The 13,832-nt window shown below is 44.6% G+C and overlaps 1 protein-coding gene and 1 long non-coding RNA gene across 6 annotated transcripts in view; one reads left to right on the top strand and one right to left on the bottom strand.

The window, feature by feature from the left end:
* The window catches only part of PLXNA4 (plexin A4), a 600,353-nt gene that overhangs the window by 224,515 nt on the left and 362,006 nt on the right, over positions 1 to 13,832 (bottom strand). The window lies entirely within an intron of this gene.
* On the top strand, positions 10,720 to 13,606 carry LOC310687081. The gene is made up of 2 exons (XR_014516200.1): positions 10,720 to 10,848; positions 13,185 to 13,606. It is a non-coding gene; the product is annotated as an uncharacterized lncRNA (long non-coding RNA).

The following is a 13,832-nucleotide window of genomic DNA, read 5'->3' as shown; positions in this document are numbered from 1 at the left end:
TTTTAGGAGCCACATCATTTCTGAAATGACAGGTGGCTTTGAGCTGTTTTAAATATTGTTTTTTTAATGTTCATCTTGTGTTTTGATTGTAACTCGCCCTAGGAGTTTTGGGTGAAGGGCAGGAAATAAATTTGGGTGAAGGGTGGGAGGAGAAGTAAGGCACCCTTTGGCTGGGGAACCATGTCGCCAATTTGGAGAAGTGCTCGGATTGGTTCCAGAAGTGCAGATTGCTTAGTTCGTTAAAACACAAGCAAAATCTAAAATTCTCCTCCAACCCTGTTTGGGAGAGAGTCCCACTGAATTCAACGGGCCTTGCATCCCGTTAAAAAATGCGTGGGCTACAATGCAATGCACTGGGATTTACTTCTAAGAAAACAAGCCTACAAGTAGACTGCTAACCTGCAGACATGCTTACCTGGGAGTAAGTCTCATTGCAGACAGTGGGGCCCTGTGTCAGGACAAAGATGTGCTGGATTAGGCTGTAGAGTGTTAAGGGGTCTGGACTGGAGTGCAGATTCCTCCACAAGTTTTTTAAACTTTGTTTCCTAGAAACAGCAGCCTTAAATTTGAGATTAAAAGGTAAAGGTAAAGGGACCCCTGACTGTTAGGTCCAGTCGCGGACGACTCTGGGGTTGCGGCACTCATCTCGCTTTACTGGCCGAGGGAGCCGGCGTACAGCTTCCAGGTCATGTGGCCAGCATGACTAAGCCTCTTCTGGCGAACCAGAGCAGCGCACGGAAACGCCGTTTACCTTCCCGTCGGAGCGGTACCTATTTATCTACGTGCACTTTGATGTGCTTTCGAACTGCTAGGTGGGCAGGAGCTGGGACTGAGCAACGGGAGTTTACCCCGTCGCAGGGATTCGAACCGCCGACCTTCTGATCGGCAAGTCCTAGGCTCAGTAGTTTACACCACAGTGCCACCCGTGTCCCTAAATTTGAGATTAAGTCCCACCAAAATAAACCAGGCTTCTGAACAAATTATGGAAGGATTAGGCCCTCAGAGACTGTAAAAAGCAGTAAATTTTCCCCATTCAAGAAAATATGCTCTGAAATTGAGAATTTGCATGTTTGTGAATTGAAAAGGGGAGGGTTTATTCTGCAAGGCGGATTAGGCCACATGCAATCGGCTCTGATGGTGATGTTAGTTAATCCGGATTAATTAAGGCAGCTTCTTAAAAACATGCCCTCTTGTGCTCACAGACAACAAAGAGTCTTGTGGCATCTCAGTAGAGAGAAAATGCAGAGAAGCAGGCAAAGCGTTCAGAATCTATGGTTTGTCTCTCTTAGATTCCCTCAATGCACTTTAAATCAAACCTAGCTAGGACTGATTTGTTTGGGTGTACAGTGGTACCTCAGGTTACATACCCTTCAGGTTACAGACTCCGCTAACCCGGAAAAAGTGCTTCAGGTTAAGAACTTTGCTTCAGGATGAGAACAGAAATCGTGCTCCGGCAGCGCGGCAGCAGCGGGAGGCCCCATTAGCTAAAGTGGTGCTTCAGGTTAAGAACAGTTTCAGGTTAAGAACGGACCTCCGGAACGAATTAAGTACTTAACCCGAGTTACCACTGTACATTGCTTTGGGTTGCCCTGGTCAAGATAAAGTAGTTTAAAAATTCAGCGAATATATAAATGACCATATGCATCTAAACACAAACTACCTACTTCACACTTTTCAAACCGATACACAAAGCGAAACTCAGCCAGCCTTTAAAATTTCACTCTTCTTTGAATTTTGCACTGCAGCTCTCCAGTCTACAAGGAATGTGTACAAAAAAGCATGCTCTACAGTAAAGTGTGCATTAAAATGCATATATTAGTGGAAAAAATAGCATATTAAAATGCATCACATCAGGGGAAATCGCTTTTCAAAAATGATATTAGGGAAAATGGGATATAAATATGAGCATATTATGAAAAATTCATATTAAAATCCTGATGAACTTTCAGGGTGCACACACACACACACACACACACACACACATGAAACTGATAAGGCAATGTAGAGAACTGAATCTAAGACTGGAAAAAAATACGAAACGGAGAGAAACCAAAAGTGAGAGCATTTGCCCATCCCTAGTTCCAGGTTTTATCCCTCATTATCCAAGAGCAAAATGAGGCACAGAAGCACTAGCTGGGTATGATATGGGAATTCCAAGGTGGGTTGGGTCTTCTGGTTGCCACCAAAGTGAGGCGAAGAAGAAGATTTGATATCCCACTTTATCGCTACCCTAAGGAGTCTCAGGGACGCGGGTGGCACTGTGGGTTAATCCACAGAGCCTAGGGCTTGCCAATCAGAAGGTTGGCGGTTCAAATCCTCGCAACGGGGTGAGCTCCCATTGCTTGGTCCCTGCTCCTGCCAACCTAGCATTTCGAAAGCACGTCAAAGTGCAAGTAGATAAATAGGTACCGCTCCGGCGGGAAGGTAAACAGTGTTTGCGTGCGCTGCTCTGGTTCACCAGAAGCGGCTTAGTCATGCTGGCCACATGACCCAGAAGCTGTCTGCAGACAAACGCCAGCTCCCTCAGCCTATAGAGCGAGATGAGCGCACTTCCAGTTAGCGCCAGCGACTAATGGCGGATTCCCTCCGAGCTCCGGAGGGAATCGGCTCTGCAGGATCGGGTCTTGTCGCTGTGGCGAAGCGGGGACCCTAAAAAATCACAGGTGGAGAAGCCTGTGAACATGGTGACTCGGCGGGCACCATTTGCGCCCCCCTGATCTGCGAAGGAGCCTTTTTAAAGGCTCTGGAACGGGGTCGGGGTGCGGCGCGGTGCTGAGAGTACTTCCTCTTCTTCTGTGGAGTGAAGCCGCAAGCCATTGTTGGAGAGCGCTGACTTCTTCTTTTGAACAATCGGATTTCAAAGTAACAACCCGTGAGTAATCATGGAAATTTGGGCTCTAAAGGAAGAATTTCTCTGAATTAGGAACGAGCGGGGAAGGGCCAAAAAGGAAGTCCCCCCCCCTTTGTAAACATTTTAAAGCAAAGGACCTGCTACCTAAGGTCGTAAGAACCCCCCCCCCCCCCATTTCTTGCAAAAGATTTTAATTTCACGGTCTGATATTACAAAAATTTCACTGGAGGATTAAGAACTGATTTTGAGAGTTGAAGTTCCACCCCCCCCCCAGACCCGGGATCGCCCCGAGAGAGAGCCTGATGATGAAGTATTGCAGAGCTTGACAGCTGTCAAGTCGGCTGTCAAGACGGAAAAAGAGAACTCTGTTACTGTTGTTTCTGCCGGTTACATTGGTCATAATTTGTTACAATTTGTTGACAATAAGTAAGGGCTGTTACAAAATAACTGGATTGCTGGACTCGAGCTGAAAAGAATATTAAGGAACTAAAATCCCCCTAGAGGGACTTGGCGATATAACAGAAATGGCTGGAGGAGGGAAAATCCAGGATGAATTGGATAGAGCATTTGTTCTCTTGGGAAAATTACAAGGTCAATTTGATGTTATGGCTACAAATGTTTCAACTTTGGACTTAAATGTTTCAATTCTGGACTTAACAGTAAACAACATTCTTGGATTGGATAAGGATTGGAAACAAGGAGCCTATTTAACTGGACAAATAGAGAAGTCCAAGAGTTTTGAGAAAATGGATAAGGAGACATATGTTGTCCCTGAAGAAAAGGAAGGAGGAGCTGGTGTGCAGATGTTAAAAGAGAGTGTTACTTTGAGGCCTGACATGGTGGCAATGAAGGAAAATAAAAATTTGATGTGGGAAGCTTGGCCTGAACTGGAGATTGAGAAATGGAGAGATCTTCTTATGTGGAGATCAGAAGACCAAAGGATTACAAATGTGATTAAGGTGGAGGCTAGAGCTTTGGGGACTTTTGGACTGGAAAGGAGCAAGAAACAAGAAATGGAACACCCCATAGGCTCTACCTTTAAGTATGGAGGCGTAGCTGGAAAAAGCATAGATCCTGTTGGGCCGGAGCTTCTCCAAGATTTGGTGTTTAATATCAAGCTCTATCAAAAAGACCGGCAGAGAGGAACTGAGAGACAATCAAGCACCTCGGACGTGAGATCTCCAGGCTGATAGTAGATTAAGACTGATGGACATTTTTGGGGACTGAAACTGGGAAAGGGGGGGGTGGAGTTTGGGATTCCAAAGGGTTCATAATTACACTTTATTCTGTTGCTTTTATTTTTTCTTATCATTGTTATGTAAATTGGGAAATTCGTGGAAGGGAACCTTGGTCGGCCTTAGAAAAAAATGGTTTAAGAATAAGAACTGATGTATAAGTTCGATGATTAAGTTTGGATAAGGTAAATTTGGATTTTGTAAATGAACTAAATTAAATGAAAATAAGGTTATCAAAAATAAGCTGAAGAAAGGGATGAGAAACACTGCAAAATTAATGAATGTTAGAACGATGACGGCTTAGATGCTAGGTGGTTTATAGCAATAATGTTCAAGTTAAAAGAAAAGAAAGGTTAAAACTAAATGAAATTAAGGGAGAGGACTTGCTGAATAAATATTTTGAAATTGGAATACAGAAAGGGGAGGTAGGAGGAGGTCAGCTAAGTAAGGCATAAGAAAATAAGGGATTGAAATTATACTTGTTCTTTTTTGTCTGTGTTTTGTTTGTTTTTCTTTTGTATATAATTTCTGAAACTTCAATAAATATCTATTAAAAAAAATAGAGCGAGATGAGCGCGCAACCCCAGAGTTGGTCACGACTGGACCTAATGGTCAGGGGTCCCTTTACCTTTACCATTAAGGAGTCTCAAAGCAGCTAACAATCTCCTTTTCCCTTCCTCCCCACAACAAACACTCTGTGAGGTGAGTGAGGCTGAGAGACTTCAGAGAAGTGTGACTGGCCCAAGGTCACCCAGCAGCTGCATATGGAGGAGCGGGGAAGCGAACCTGGTTCACCAGATTACGAGTCTACCACTCTTAACCACTACACCACACTGGCTCCCCATTCTGGATCTAGCCCATCTCCCCATCTTTACTTGGAATGTTTACTTGGAAGCAAACCCCACCGATGAATCCAGAAATTCCTGTGTCAGATTTGATTCAGGTAAATTCAGGTTGCCCAATTACTTTGGATTTGGTCTCTATGCAAGAAACATGCTTCCACCCTCTCCAAGAACATTTTTGGTGGTAAGGAAAGTGCCCTGGAAAGTGTGGGATAACAATTGTTTGATGTGATGTCATATAATCTCCACGCCAGGAATGCTCAATAAACAGCTGGGTTTTGCAAAACCTTTGGCAAACATCGTGCAAAAAAAATTTAAAATCAGAAGAATTCTCAGTAAACAGTGAGTATTGCGTAACCTTCTGGCACATTTTTTTGGGGGGGTGGAGAGAAAAGAAATATAATCAGAATAAATACTCAATTAGCAGCCAGGTTTGCATAACCTTCTTGGAAATTTTGTGCAAACCCCGCACAAACACCCAAAGGCATGCTCAATTAACAGGTCAAATTCAAACCACTTCCCCGCTCCTTCTGAATTCAAACCACTTCTGCATTCAAACCACTTCTGCATTCAAACCACTTCCGCATTCAAACCACTGAGCTATGAGCAACTCTAGCATTGAAACTGTTTGGGATTCAGTAACAGTGCTCTTCCACATTCACTTGCCTAGAAAGCATAGGTCTGAGCAGTTTCTTGCTTGTCCTGGACTTTCTAGGCACAGGTTCAAGCGCTTTTCCATTTGCCCTGCTGCTTCCTCCAGGAAGAGCTGCTCTTTGGTGCTGATTCGGAGCAAACAACAATCTGTGGAAAAGTCGGTTGACATTTACTCTGATTCAGTAGTAAAGAGCAGCTCTTCCTGGGGGGAAGCACCAGGGCAAATGGAAGTATGGAGAAGCCAAGGCTTGAAAGTTGTTGTATATCAGCAAAAGGCAGAAAGACTCTGGGGCCAAGCACCTGAGTTGGAATTCATGTGCAGACTTGGCAGTATAAGACATGGACTGGGAGTGTCTCACCCATTTCAGAAGAGTGCTTGGGTTGTGGCTCAAAGGTAGCTTCTAGATAACCTGTTAATTGAGCATGCCTTTGGGTGTTTGTGCGGGGTTTGCACAAAATTTCCAAGAAGGTTATGCAAACCTGGCTGTTTATTGAGTATTTATTCTGATTATATTTCTTTTCTCTCCCCCCCAAAAAAAAAGTGTGCCAGAAGGTTACGCAATACTCACTGTTTACTGAGAATTCTTCTGATTTTAATTTTTTTTGCACGATGTTTCCCAAAGGGTTTGCAAAACCCAGCTGTTTATTGAGCATTCCTGGCGTGGAGATTATATGACATCACATCAAACAATTGTTATCCCACACTTTCCAGGGCACTTTCCTTACCACAAAAAATGTTCTTGGAGAGGGTGGAAGCATGTTTCTTGCATAGAGCACCAAATCCAAAGTAATTGGGCAACCTGAATTTACCTGAATCAAATCCCACACAGGAATTTCTGGATTCATCGGTGGGGTTTGCTTCCAAGTAAACATTCCAAGTACAGATGGGGAGATGGGCTAGATCCAGAATGGGGAGCCAGTGTGGTATAGTGGTTAAGAGTGGTAGACTCGTAATCTGGTGAACCGGGTTCGCTTCCCCGCTCCTTCCGCATTCAAACCACTTCCGCATTCAAATTCTGTGGTTCAATTCCTGACATCTCCAAAAAGGGCTGGCAGACAACTCTGCCTGAAACCCAGGAGAATTGGATGGAACTGGAGCAGCAGTCCACAGCATCTTGCTTGGTGCACTCACTGCGTTGGCTAACCTGCCACTAAATTATGGTTGTATGTTACATGCACACGCAGCATCATGCCTCTGACATGCATGTTCCCTTTGCCCTTCAGTGTAGCTACAAGGAGGCAATTGGAAGCATACACTTTTGAACTAACAAGGGTTCCTTGTTGCATCTGAACTCTGGTTAGTTTAATCTACAGTGTGTTAACAAACCAGGGTCAGAAACCATGGCTTGCTCAAACCAACGTTTAAAATAACCAGAGTTTCCCTGAGTTCAGAGGGAAAAAGGAAATATTTTTAAAGTGGAAGCAAAAAGTTTTGATCTCCTGACATACCTGTGGAGGTAAAAAGTCGGGGCATATGAGTGGGGGGAGGGCATCAATTAATCCCTGTTTAGTGTTACTTCCCCCCAAAACCACTGACTGAACTAACTAGCAGTTTCTTCGATTTCTTTCTGTTATGCTCAGAGATTTCTGGGGCAAAAGAGCAAGTATCATAGTAATCTCTTGAAGCTTGCCGCCCCCGATTCGGGTTCTCTGTGCTTTGCTAGCAGCTGTTCCACAGTTGCAGAGTTGCCAAGAGATCTGCGAAAAATGTGTAATGTCTCTTGTAAATGTCTTAAGAGCAAATAGCTGGGGCGAACGCTCCAATTAGGAAGGTGGAAGAAAAACCTACACTAAGGCTCGACGGCTGTGACTTTTGCAAGAGCCAGCGAGCGAAAAAAGAGACACCAAGAGAATGTCTCTCTAATTAGACCTGGCGACTGTGAGCACAAAGTGTTAGTTGGGCCTCCATTGGTGAAGTCCAGCCGGTCGTAACTTAATTCAAAAGTGCTGGGGAAGGTAGTTTTAGTTCCAATGTTTATGCATGTTTGGACTACTGTAGTTGAAAGGACAGTTCCACAAAGCATGGGTGCTTTTCCTAACTAAGAAATAAAACAGGCTTGTTAAAACAACATTTCAGTGGTCCAGGAACATGGCTCTTAGTTCCTGGAGCTCCTGCCAGGGTAAAATTTAATTCCCAAAGTACTGAAACACAAGTTCAGTGCATGACAACAAATATGAGGTTCAAGCTATGCTTTACATGAAGTTCTGTCTCCAACCCAGAATTCAGGATGGAGGAAGGCAAGCTGAAGAGACTGCTTAACCTTAAGATATGAAGGCCCCAGATATTCCTCAAATTTCCTCCCAACCTGCTTCAACATCTGGAATAACAGCATGGGACAGGTGCTGTCAAGAGTTAAGCACTCTCCCTTTGTCCTCCTTTGTTCTACCTGAACCACTGTCTGTCCAGGGTAAATTTGGGTTTCAAAAACAACAGTGGAGAACTGCAATGTCAGGTGCAGCTTGAGCCTAGAATGTGGGAGAACTCATAGAACAATCCCAATGATTATTTTGGGGCGTTTTCAGCCAGCATGATCATGAGTTGATGGGCTGAAGGCACTGCCTTGGACGGTGTTTGGGTTCCTGTTTCGGGGTGGCAAATTGCAGCGACCGTCCTGTTGCCAGTACTGACAACAGGAAGGAAGAAGTACCTCCAGGTGACAGGAGTGGAGATTATTCTCAGTCTTCCTTGGGCAGGTACCGGCAGGTGCTCATCTTGGAGATGAAGTGTTTCAAGAAGAGCAGCCACCTGGTCCATGCATGGAGCCATCTGGAAGCCACTTCCACCACAGAGAAGTCCGCTCCACTTCACCGTTGGGAGGAGTTGCGGTGGACCACGTGGCCACCCACTCTCCTCTGGGGGCGGGGGATGAGGTCCTGTGTTGCCCGGGAGATCCCGGCCATGTCGTCGTCCAGCCGGCCAATCCGGTGGCTGGGGGGGGGGCATGGCAATTTAAGCTTTGGCATGAGCCAGAGGGTCCCCTCTTTGCTCACTTCCTTTAAACTCCTGCCCTCCCTATTTTACAGGTTGCTGTTCATTGGCCTTGCTATGGACCACCGTTGGTCGCCATTGAGGGACCTGGTAGGAATTTTTCCACTTGGCAAAATTGGCATGGGGTCATTTGGTTTTCGCCTACCTCGTAGCAATCCTCACGGTTTTGCGGTTAGGCGTTGTTCGACCTTTTGATGGGGGAGGGGAGGTGCGGCCATCACCTGCCCCTCCAAGCTTAAGGGTATTCCGTTAAAGTAATCCGGGGGTGTGGATCTTGTCTGAAGCCCAGGGCGGAGCTAGGGCCATGCCATGACCCCAACGGGAACATCTGGGGGAGCCCAAGTTGGTCTGCATCGACAGGGCTCCCCTTTCTGGTGGTTTACCCTTACTGGACCTCCTGCACAGTGGGCAGGAGTCAGATATAGTCGGGTTCATACAATGCCTAAGCCAATACCACTCACAGTCTTAGCATAATATTTGTGTCCTGGTGTCTTCTTTATGGGGGGGTGGCTACGGGGTCTATACATGCAACAGGTTTTTAATATCCAGTTTTAGGGTGACTGTTTTTTCCTTCTAGGCCTGAGATGAGAAGATTCCCTGGTGTTGTAATTTGTTATTGTTTCTATTTTTTTTTTTAAAAAAGATATTTATTATAATTTTTAAACAACAAACAAACCACCAAACATCAAAAATACCATCACCATATAACAAACAGAGAAATCAAAATAAAATTATAAGATAAAGAAGAAATAAAAAAGAAAATACAAATAGAATAAAATTGTTCATAAACCATATTTTCATAATCTTTAGACTTCCTCACATCACCCTTCCCTGCGTTCTCGATCATATAGTTATATGCAGCAAATTATTACCTTACTTCCCTTCTTATTATATAAATCTAATTTGTTATTGTTTCTAAAGCACCAACTAACTCGGAGACTTCCACTGACCAAGCAACTGTTAAAAGTGCAGAAGCAGAAGGCAATCCAAAGTTGGCAACCTTTCATGGCAAAAATACTTCTTTGCCATGTTGATCGAGCATAACCAGAAGAAGAGTTTTAAGCCAAGCCTTCTCGTTGTGCAACTTTTTCACATGCTGGGAGCCTTTTACACAGAGTAGCATTCAAGCAATGGGGAACCATCGGTTAATGTCAGCTTACTAACCAGGATCTTAAACCAACTTTAAACCATGTTTTAAGAACCTGGTTGAATAAACTGGCATTAAACCATGGTTCCCTGTTGCAGATGTAACAGTTAACTGTGATTTAATTAAACCTGGATGTAAGCACTGATGAGAGAGGAAGAGAGCGGTGAAGAGGAACATGCAATGCCAGCATTCATTCCTGCCTGCTAAGCTATGATTTTGCAAGCCATAAATTTATTGTGTTAACCAAGTCAATGTTTGGAAGCTGAACTCTATTCATATAACTAGCTATATAGTTCAACCGTGTGAAACAGATGTAAAAGAATTTCATGGCTTATTTTGCCTTCCGATTTAGCTATGTCCACATGTGTCAATTTCTCTAAGTGCTAAAGGTCTGCTGCACATCCTGTTTAAGAAGATGGGTGGGGGAGTTATAGGGAGTCTGTGCCAATTTGTTTTTAAAACCCACTTTACTGATCCATTCCTTTCCTCCAAGTATTGGATTTTATGCTGGAGAAGGGGAAAATATTTTATTGCTATTTTTCATCTCTTCATTTTTTCACTTTTACTGAATAAAAGTACAACCGGGCCCAAGAGGTGGATGCTTTTAACATTGCTAAAGAAAGAAAGAAAAACCTCAGACCTTATTTCCATAGCATAAGCTAGCCAGAAGTTCCCCAGTGTAAACCCCAAAGAAATCAATGTGCTCCCAGCAATTCCCAGCAGATGTGTGTTCCAAAGCAAATGAGAAAATACCAAATAGGAGCAGAGGGAGCCACCTTACATTGCCTCATCCAGCTCTGTATTGTCTTCTCAAGAGTTTGAGGACAGAAGTCATCTGCAGCCCCACCTGGAAATACTGGGGACTGAAGCTGAGACCTGCTTCTTGCAAAGCATATGACATTCAGAACCTTTTGCCTCTGGCCAACAATCAACATGTCATTTGAGAAGACTCTGGTGATTGGCTGGACTGCTCCGCATCACAATGGAGTAGGGCGGACTCTGGTAGTCATTGGCCAAGCTAGATGCTAGAGAGGGCTGGGGCAGGCAGACCAGAAGCTACAACAGCCATTATGTGAATGTGTTTTTTGATGAACTGAGTGGAAGACTATGAGTCTTCCACAGTCACACAGGTGAGTGTGTGTGTGACTTCAGTAGCGCTCAGCTTGTTTTTGGTTGTTAGCTAGTTAACGTTGCTAAGTTTTGTGGGTTATGAGAGTTGTAATGTTTTGTGAATTTTATAATATGACTTTTCTTGTGGCTGTGCTGTTTATCTAATTTTCTAAGTTTTTTTTTAAATAGTGTTTTATAGAAGGTGGGGTTTTTTTACTGATGATTTTTGATTATTTTATATAATTTACGTTGCCGTTGTGATGCTCTACTGTGTCACTTATTGTATGTAAGCCTCGTTGCGACTCAGGTGAGTGAAAAGCCACATAGAAATATAATAAATGAAAAATGAATTGAAATGAGAAGTCTAAGAGAAGCAGGAGGGACTAGGAAGAGCTCATGACCGCCCCACATTTAGTTCAAATTCGTTTAGCTTCTATACAAACTAGCGTCACCACTGCTTGCACTTAAATCAGGCCGGCACCCACAATTCTCATACTTTGCCTCCTATGCTCTGTGTTCTTCTTCTTCGGTGATCCCTCGTAGCCAAGTAAGATTGTCTTCCATAAACAGGGTTTTAACAGTGAGTCCGTAAGTGACTGTGGAGGCCAATTCTGGATCCACACGTCCTTCCGCAGTGGGGACATTGGTTTCCGGGTGGGAGTTGATCACGGTGTGGATTCGCCAAGCATGCCTTCCTCTTAGCACATTTCTCCCTTGCGTCCTGAGTTTGAGTGTCTTCAAAGCCCATGACACCTTTGGTAAAGGCTGTTCTCCAACTGGAGCACTCACAGGCCAGTGTTTCCCAGTTGTCAGTGTTTATACTGCCCTTTATTTAGATTTGCCTTGAGACAGTCTTTAAACCTCTTTTGTTGACCACCAGCACAAACTGGAACGTGTCCAGAGGAGGGCAACCAAAATGGTCAAAGGCCTGGAAAAGATGCCTTATGAGGAACGGCTAAGGGAGCTGGGCATGTTTAGCCTGGAGAAGAGGAGGTTAAGGGATGATATGATAGTCATGTTCAAATATAGAAAAGGATGTCATATAGAGGAGGGAGAAAGGTTGTTTTCTGCTGCTCCAGAGAAGCGGACACGGAGCAATGGATCCAAACTACAAGAAAGAAGATTCCACCTAAACATTAGGAAGAACTTCCTGACAGTAAGAGCTGTTTGACAGTGGAATTTGCTGCCAAGGAGTGTGGTGGAGTCTCCTACTTTGGAGGTCTTTAAGCAGAGGCTTGACAACCATATGTCAGGAGTGCTCTGATGGTGTTTCCTGCTTGGCAGGGGGTTGGACTCGATGGCCCTTGTGGTCTCTTCCAACTCTATGATTCTATGATTCTATGCTTTCCATTTTTAAGTCTGGAATAGAGTAGTTGCATTGGAAGACGATCATCAGGTATCCGCACAACATGACCAGTCCAACAAAATTGATGTTGAATAATCATTGCTTTGATACTGCTTGATCTTTGCTTCTTCTAGTACACTGGTATTAGTTCGCCTGGCTTCCTAAGTATGTGTAAAAATTTCCGGAGACACTGTTGAAGGAATCTTTCGAGGAGCTGGAGATGGCATTTATAAGTGGTCCATGTTTCACAAGCATATAGTAAGGTTGTTAGTACAATAGCTTTGTAAACAATAGCTTTGTAAACTTAGTAGCACCCCAAAGAACACTTCACAGAAGCATTTCACACGACACATGGTAAAACTATGGAGCTGTGTCCCACAGAAGACAGTGCTGGCCAACAACTTGGCTGGCTTTGGACAACTCAATGGACGGTAAGGCTTTCAGTGCCTACTAGTCACAATAACTACCGTATGTTCGCCGTCCACTGTCGGATGTGGTAAAGGTAAAGGTAAAGGGACCCCTGACTATTAAGTCTAGTTGCAGACGACTCTGGGGTTGCGGCTCTCATCTCGCTTTATTGGCAGAGGGAGGAAGCATACAGCTTCCGGGTCATGTGACCAGCACGACTAAGCCACTTCTGGCGAACCAGAGCAGTGCACGGAAACACCATTTACCTTCCCGACAGAGTGGTACCTATTTATCTACTTGCACTTTGACATGCTTTTGAACTGCTAGGTTGGCAGGAGCAGGGACCGAGCAATGGGAGCTCACCCCATTGTGGGGATTCGAACCGCCAACCTTCTGATCAGCAAGCCCTAGGCTCTGTGGTTTAACCCACAGCGCCACCAGATGTGGTAGGCCTCTCTAAATGCCAGTTGCAGATGAACTGCAAATAGAGAGAGAGTGCTGTTTTGCACAGATACTGCTTTTTGAGTTTCCCACTATTGGCTACTGTGAGAACAGGAGGCAGTGGTTTAACACTCTCTCTCTCTCTCTCTCTCTTGTACACAGACATCAAAATTAGTCTTTAGACCTATTTTGTACCAGGAGACCTTGGCCTCACTCAGGAGGCTCCGACAACCTCTGTATCGCCGCCTACCTTAGAGACAGACAGATACTTCCCCTGCCTTGAAGGGAAGAGCAATTTATTTGGCTGCGCAAAGAGTTTGCCCAATGGATCAGGTGAAGGGAGGGAAGAGCCACCTCAGATCTAATCTCAGGGATGTGGGCCAATTCATCATGCATGAAATGCAGTCAGCCGTCCCTTCCTCCTGTGCTGCTTCCAAAAACTTATTATCAACAAAGCAAGGTGGAGCAGGAGCTGAAACTGGGAGGCAAAAAGCAATGACTGTGGAATGGGCTACGCAGAAGAACAGAAATGGATTCTTTCGGGGTGGGGTAGTGTTTTAAATAAAGCCCGCTGCTGCCTTTAACTACGTGTGGAGCTGAGATTCAAGGGAAGGGAGAGGAGGAGGGCTGGTGCAAGGGGAAAGCCAGCCTAGCCCATCCACCAACCAGAGGAGCAGCAGGAGCAAGGACCTTTGCCCTTTGATGAGAAGGACTAGAGCTCAATGGTAGAACATGCATGCTATGCATACAGAAGGTCCCAGATTCGATCCTCATCATTTCCAGGTAGGGCTGAACATGGTCCCTGTCTGG

This window comes from Podarcis liolepis, assembly GCF_965112155.1.
Source record: "Podarcis liolepis genome assembly, chromosome: 10".
Taxonomy (NCBI): Eukaryota; Metazoa; Chordata; class Lepidosauria; order Squamata; family Lacertidae; genus Podarcis; species Podarcis liolepis.
This window is presented reverse-complemented; position numbering and strand designations above follow the sequence as displayed.